Source organism: Anopheles stephensi, chromosome 3 (genome assembly GCF_013141755.1).
Source record: "Anopheles stephensi strain Indian chromosome 3, UCI_ANSTEP_V1.0, whole genome shotgun sequence".
Classification (NCBI taxonomy): Eukaryota; Metazoa; Arthropoda; class Insecta; order Diptera; family Culicidae; genus Anopheles; species Anopheles stephensi.
Genome location: NC_050203.1, coordinates 13,149,476 through 13,156,812, shown reverse-complemented (window position 1 = coordinate 13,156,812; position 7,337 = coordinate 13,149,476).

Below are 7,337 nucleotides of genomic sequence, written 5' to 3'. Positions count from 1 at the left end.
ATCAAAACCATCAAGTGAACGGTCCTTGCTTTTGCGCGCCCCAAAAACCAAGTACCTCGTGTGCCCGTTTAACAAACCGGAAAGCGCCTTACATAAACACTCGCACCAATGCCAATCCCACCCACCCGTCGGTCGAGCCTACAAGACGAAGCTTAAACGAGCTCACCGGCAAGTGCCTGCAAATCATACAATCCCGCCCATACGTGGCGTTTATTTCGGGCACCCCCTTCAAACGAACTATTTATGACTGGTTGCCATCACACACACACACACACACACACACAAGTTACACTAGAAGGAGTTGGACGATGCCATAATAGAGCCTTTCGCTGGTCCGAACCCGGAGCCGGAGGCGATAGCGAAAGATCCACCCGAACGCGCACGTAAAAAGGCTAAAGCTTCCGTTGGCTACATCTTCGCATATTAATGTTAAGAAAAGATTATTTTCTCTTGCAGACTCATGTGCCGCCCAGCTACATACACATACATGCACATGGTCGTCCTCACCCGCTCTCCCTCTCTCTCTCTCTCTTTCCTCGCCCTTACCACTAATTACCAAATATCGCCTGCCAGTACAAACACCATGCACGGAGGGTGCCCACGTCCGTGGAGAAAGAAAAACACCAGCGCAAGCCAAATTTAATGAAGGTTTAATATTTATTAATTTATTGCATGCGGGCATAAAAGATAATTTATTTATTATCTTTCAGGCCCGCGTTCTGGGTGGGCGGGTGGGTGGTCCCCAGGTTTCCTGCCGGGCACCGAGATCAGTACGGAATGTGCGCCTTCAGTTCGGCGAAGGATACTTCATCCTAGATGAACGTGGGCTTGGCTCCACCTTCTTGGTCGCGCATCGTACGCCATTCTTTCACACCGTGGAGTAGTTTCTTAACCGTTTCGTTTCGTTTTTTTTTAACCTCCCCATTACATCCGGAAGGTGTCCACCCACTTTTAATGCTAACCTCGTTTGATCGTTTCCAACCGGGGCAGGACAGTAAATCTTGTGTGCCACCCCACCGGCACCGGCTCACACCCCGGAAGTGCCGCCAAGCTGTGATTATGGATGGCAGCCTCGGCGGGCTTAGCGCTAATGTTTTAGTTTCAAATACCGGTGGGTGTGGGTTGGAAGAAGTTTCACCTGAGCCTTTCGGCTACATCGCGCAAGGAACCAGTTTTGGAGTCGGTCCGTTCCTGTAGTTTGCTTTGGATCATTCAGCGAGGGTTATTAATGTGTTCGTCATTAAGTCGGAAGGTGATGACAGGGTACTCCAACTGTTTTACCGGTTATTAAGACATATTTCTTTGGTTTGTTTCGGGTACGGCAACTTACAGGGAGGTTATTGCTTTACAAACAGTGGGAAGCCATTTACTTGCTCTCGGTAGTTTTTGAAAGGCAAGTGAAAAAGTTAGCTTGAAGATAATGTTAGGAGGCTCTTGAGTTTAAATAGTTTTAAGCATACGCTCTTCAATATTTATATTCCTTAGCAAATCTCTTAAAAAACTTCCATGTCTTAACGATTCAAATAGCTGCTTAAAAATCTTATCAAAAAATTTTTTTTAACTTTTCATTAGACATTATATTAACATAAGTAAATTTAAAAATGTAAACTTGATTCAGACGCAGCCTACAATAAGAATATAAAAGCTAAGCTTTATTGAACTGAAGAATTATTTAAATTCTTCATGCGGTTATAGTGCGTAGCCTTGCTTGATACGCCTAAAAGTATGCAATCTGAAATTTCAAATTTTAAATTTTCAATCATTTTCTTATGTTGAATTGGCTAATGTTTTCAAAACTGATGGATAAATCAGGTAAAGTTTTCTTGATTTACTTCATATTTAAAACAATAAATAAGTTTTCTATGCCAACAGTACAGATACCTTATTGTTCTCAGTACCTAAAAGCTACTTAAATGTCCCCTTTCCAGCTAGCTATTTTTGACAACTACTCGGCCACCCAGCACCCACAGTAATCACATTTTAAGCCCGGCAAAAGAATCCACCGGCTAGCAAAGAACTATCCACAAAAACTACATTTCCGAATCGGCCCAGATAGCGTCGTTCAACCTGTCAGACCAAAACCTCCGACATCTTCCGTGTGACATCTTCCGTTTCCTTTTACCGCGCACCGGCCGGATTTGGAGCAGCTAACTGTTCGTCGGGAAAATTATTGTTTGCCGCTACGAAGTAACATAGTTGGTCTCATCGCTTCGCCCACCATCGTCCTCCTGCTTGTCTCTCGGGGACGATTTGAAGTTTTCGTTCGTTGATATTTGCGACGGTTGAAGCCGGCATCAGCGATCAGGATTTCGTTTCCGCTGTTTTCTGACGGAAAGCGGAAATGTAATCTTGTCCTTCCACCAGGTGCTAGATGAGACACACTATGCTGGTGAAATTTCATAAATCTTTATCGTGATAGTAAAAGCGGCCACTAACGATGAGCTAGTGTGAGTCGGATGGGCAAGAAATTAAATTATGAAATAGTGTTCAGTTCATTGTGAGGACTAAATCACTTATGCCGCTGTGAATGAGTTTGCAAATAAATCCACCAAAGTAAGTTCTTTCGGTTCAGTAGAAGCATGAAAAATTGTTCTCATAAAACGAACCTGCCTGTCGGTCTTTATTTCAGTACAACTCTGCTTCTTTCCTTCCTATCTTAACACAAGCACTCTCTGGAGGCTAGGCAAAGCACAGTTCCCATCACATACACGCACCATGACAAGAAGGTGGAAATTTGAATAAAATAGAAATATATGCCCTACATAATTTTTCTAAATCAGATTTTTATTACATTTCTCACACAAACACACATGGACACTTTGCACGCGTGCAACCGTTTCCTCTCTCTCTCTTTTCTTTGCGAACGAAACAGACAGGGCGCCGCTATTGCTGGAAAACTTCCTAATAATTCACACAGGGACGCGTATAATTCACTGCGGGGTTGCGGTTTTTCGGTTCCTTATTCACTTCTGCTTTTCTTTTTAGTCTCTCTCCACCGTTCATTTAGTTTAATGTGAAATATTGTTCCGATTTGCTCAGGCCAGCATTGGTCCCACCGGGCCAATGAAGGGTGAGCCGTTGTATGCGAGGCTTACAGCAGCTGAAGCCCGGTACGGTAACAGAAGCTGCGATGGAATGTGCTAGTGCTGCTCGGGCTGGTAAAGACAACCACGACGAGCCTTTTTTTTCGCTCACCATTTCTCGTTTCTTCCCGCGGTGGCAGCAGCCTCACGTTGACTCACATTCAAATTATATCCCCGTGGCTTGCTGGTTTCGCAAGTCTCGCGACGCGTGGAACAAAATCTTAAATCAAATCTTACTCGGCAAGCAAAATAAAACGGCGCGGTGAGCGAACAAAACAGCCACCTCAAGCAACCTCCCGCAACCTGCTTGAGGGATGCGAATCATTCATGATCTAAAAGTTTAGATAAGTATTTATCTATTTATTGTCTTATTTATGCTACCAGCCCTCCCGTGTGCGATTTATTTGACGTCCGGTCGAACCGGAATGTTCTTACCACACGTGGTTTAGTGGGCGTTAACGTGTCGTGTTTTGCATGATAACACATAAACGTGGGGCAAATAGATTTGTGTGGTGGCGCCTTGCCTTTACCGCCACCGCACCGAATGGCGCAAAACATAATTATGTGGTCTGCCAGTGGGGAAACTGATTTATTGGATGGTGAAATAAATTTCACCGAGTAGGATTTAAATGTGACGGTTTTTTTTTTCTCGTGTATTCTATTTTTTAAAGGCGGCTTTTTTATTGCCACAAGATAAGCAGGAAAATCACTTCTAGCGTGAGGAATGTACTGTTATTGATAAAATCATTTCTGGCTGGCTTATGATTGCCACAGATCGACGGGAATAAATGGTCATCTTTAAAAGGAAGCAGCAGATTGCATACCTTCAGGCGGTTTAGCGAACGCGTCTGTGGAAGCGATGTATTGTATTTTTAATATACTATATTGAGAATAAAAACCACGTTTTCCTCGCAAAACAATAATGAACTAAATTACTGAGAAAAATAAATGACAACCAAGCAGGAAAACAATAAATCAAGCGCTTACAACGAAAACCAAATTTAAAAGCAGCTTATGCTTCCATTAAAATCAATCGCTCTACTGTTGTGTCTATAACATACGGTTATCTGGAAAGGCTTATATGCTCGCCCCGAAGCTCCTTAACAGCTTATCAAGTATTCATTCGCATCCCTTATCTGTACCATCTTCAGATCGGACTCTGCCAAAACACTGCCAGCAACATTTGCATGCATTAGCGTTTGTGATGTGACCTAATCGATTACCTATAACGGATTAGTCATAGCAATTTCATTTCCTTTCTCCGGCTAGCAATCGCCCTACATATTGACCAGTAAACATGGGCAAGAAAATAAAACAGGAATCTATTATCTTGAAGCTAAAGAAAAAATCCAAAAATCAGCATCTCTTCACCCCGGATTTTTATCACACATCTGTCCACAGCCTGTGTCCCTGTTGTGTCCAATCGTTGTACCGTTGTTCACCAGCGTATCAGGCCAATCGAATCTTCGTGTTCGAATGTTTTATTGGATGATATTATTACCCCGCTCTTTCTTCGCAACACAGATACATTTCGATGTACAGAGAGAGAGAGCAAAAAAAAGGATTCGCACAGCCATTCCATTCCAAGCAAACCCTCATCTAACTGAACATCCTGTTCGCGCGATGGTATGGCTACCTTTGCCTCAGCAGCAGCAAGTTTACACACATTCCGAGGAAGGTTCCCTTATAAACGGCCGGCCTTCTCAAAGTCTGTGGAATGGAAAATCCGATTTACGGCAAAGTAGCGTATGCCTTCCGCGGGTAAGATTTGCTTTTGTTTGGTACGAGTTTTACACTCGTTATGCGATTTGCCTACCGACAGGCACAAACAGCGGTTGCAGGCAGCATCGGAGCTGTTTATTTTTTTTTTGGTTTGGTTTGGACTATTTTTCGAAAGGCCAGCAAAATGTGTAAGCCCTTGCTTATCCTGTTAACGGGGGCAAAAGGCATAGGCCGAACCGTCTATCCAATCGAACGCGAGAGATAGCCCAGCGTATGACTCGTTCATCGCTTACATGCTAATAATGCTATTGTTGGCGGATATTCAGGCGGAAACGTCAAGAAGTTGCGTTGCAAACGCTATTTGGCAGTTTGATACGATTTACCTAACAAGGATGTGTAGGTAAACTGGACACTGATCCTTTTGGCATCTTTGGACTCCCTCAGTTTCTCTCTCTCTTTCTCTCTTTTCGAAATTCCATTCATACCGAAGGAAAGAATCCTAAACAAATAAACACACATTCGGCATGCGGCAATGAATGAACGGAAGATAAATATACCATCTTAAAGATAGTCTTCCGACCGTAACCGTCCGACTGCCTTTATTTTCACCTCATAATTCGTCACCAGCTTCATCATCCTCGGTCAATTCGCTTTTCAATTAAACAAATGCATGCGACCGAATCAAAGAATTCCTTGTCCTTGTGCCGCCCGTGTCCGCCGCTCTTTTTTTGGAGCGAACCTCACATAACCTCACATATCCGAAACACCGTTTGCCGTGGTATAGGAAGCACGTGCGCAACCTAGCTGACCGATTAATTACGATGATCAAAGTCTCCGGGGTCTATTAAAACTGATTCCATTAGAGCCGGCTCGGTTCGGTTCCATCTTACGTTCCATATCCCGTGCGCTGGACATGCTGCTGCGGTGTAAGTAATGTGTTTTCTTATCGTTTTTGTAAGCGGCCAGGTTGGATGGCTGTTTACCGAAGCAACTGTTTGCTTAGGAGCGAGATTTGTTTTTGCATAAGAGCAATCCACCACCAACAAAGTCAGGTGTCAAGTGCTTTTCGAGATTTTAGTAAGAATCCCGGTATGATTTTGGCTTTTATTTGCATGTTTTAATTAAATGAGCTAACGAAGAATCTTCACTACCAAAAAAATGATAAAACTTGAAAGAAAACCCTTGTAACTGTATTTTGTACCGTCCAAGAATTCATCATATTTCACTGCACCATTATCATGTTTCCCGCTAAACTTTTGCAAATATTGCATCCGATAACAAAAAAAAACTTAGCCTTCTGGCACTGAAATTTCCTCCAGCGCATCCCAGCAGCACATAAATCATCCCATAATGCTTTCCGCTGGTAGGGAGCGAACTTTTTCTAATTAATTAACCTGCGCTGCACCACTGCACGAATTGAGCGATACAAAATTTGCAAGAAGTGAAGCAACAGCAAAGAAAAATCTAGTATCTTATCATTATAACAAAGAAGAAATTAAGGCAGAGAGAAAGCGAGAGAGAGAGAGAGAGAGAGAGAGAGAGAGAGAGCAAAAACACACACCTTCTGCTTCAAATGAAATGGTAAAGAAAGACTTGTGCTTCTTACATCCTTTTATTTTCTGGCCCCTTCCCTGTCCCTGGCATGTGCAATTGTGCACTAATGAAAATGCATTTCTCTTCGCATCGTTTCGTTGCTTGCCTGCTACATGCAACCCGACGTCCTACAACCTACAGCTGCACCACACTTTATCGGACTTTGTTTGACGTTTATTTCAGCTGCAGTTTGCTTATTTATGTGAACGTTAGTGAATTTCCTACTGCCGGAATGCTGCCGGTTTTCGTTGTGTGAGAGAGTGAAGGAAAAGAAATCAAAGCCAAATGGAAAAAAGCATGCCGGTGAGCACTATTAATGGGTTTCTTATGCAGAACGAAGAGCATATTTCTGTAGAATGTGGACAGCAGAGTCGGCTATCGCTTCGTTCAATAATGTACGAAGACACGGTCCCAAGACGTTGTGCCTGGTGGAATGCGAGAGGCGCCATATTGATGTGCTCCGAGCTTCTTTACTTATGTTTCATAACGAATGTCCTATAAAATTTAAAAAATAAAGAAAATGTTAAAGAATTTTTTTTACAGAAAAAATAAAAGGAAGAAAATATCAGAAGAAATAGAGATAGAATAAATCTTTAACACAAAAAATCTGAGCTATCAACCATAAAAATACAGATTAAAAAATAAAAGCAGACAACCAAAACATCACAAGAGTAAAAAACATAATAAAATTATAGAAAAAGATCAAAAGAAAGAAATAAAATTTACTGTTCATATTAGAGCATCGGAAGGAAAAAATAAAGATAACAGAAAAATAAAATAAAATAAAGAAAACATGAGCAAAATATTAGAAGTAGAAGATAAAAAATTAAATGTTAACAGAAAAAAATCTAAACGATCAAACATGAAAAAAGTATCACAAAAGGTATAAGAAGACGACCAAACCATAAGAAGTGAACAATAAATATAATAAAAACCAAT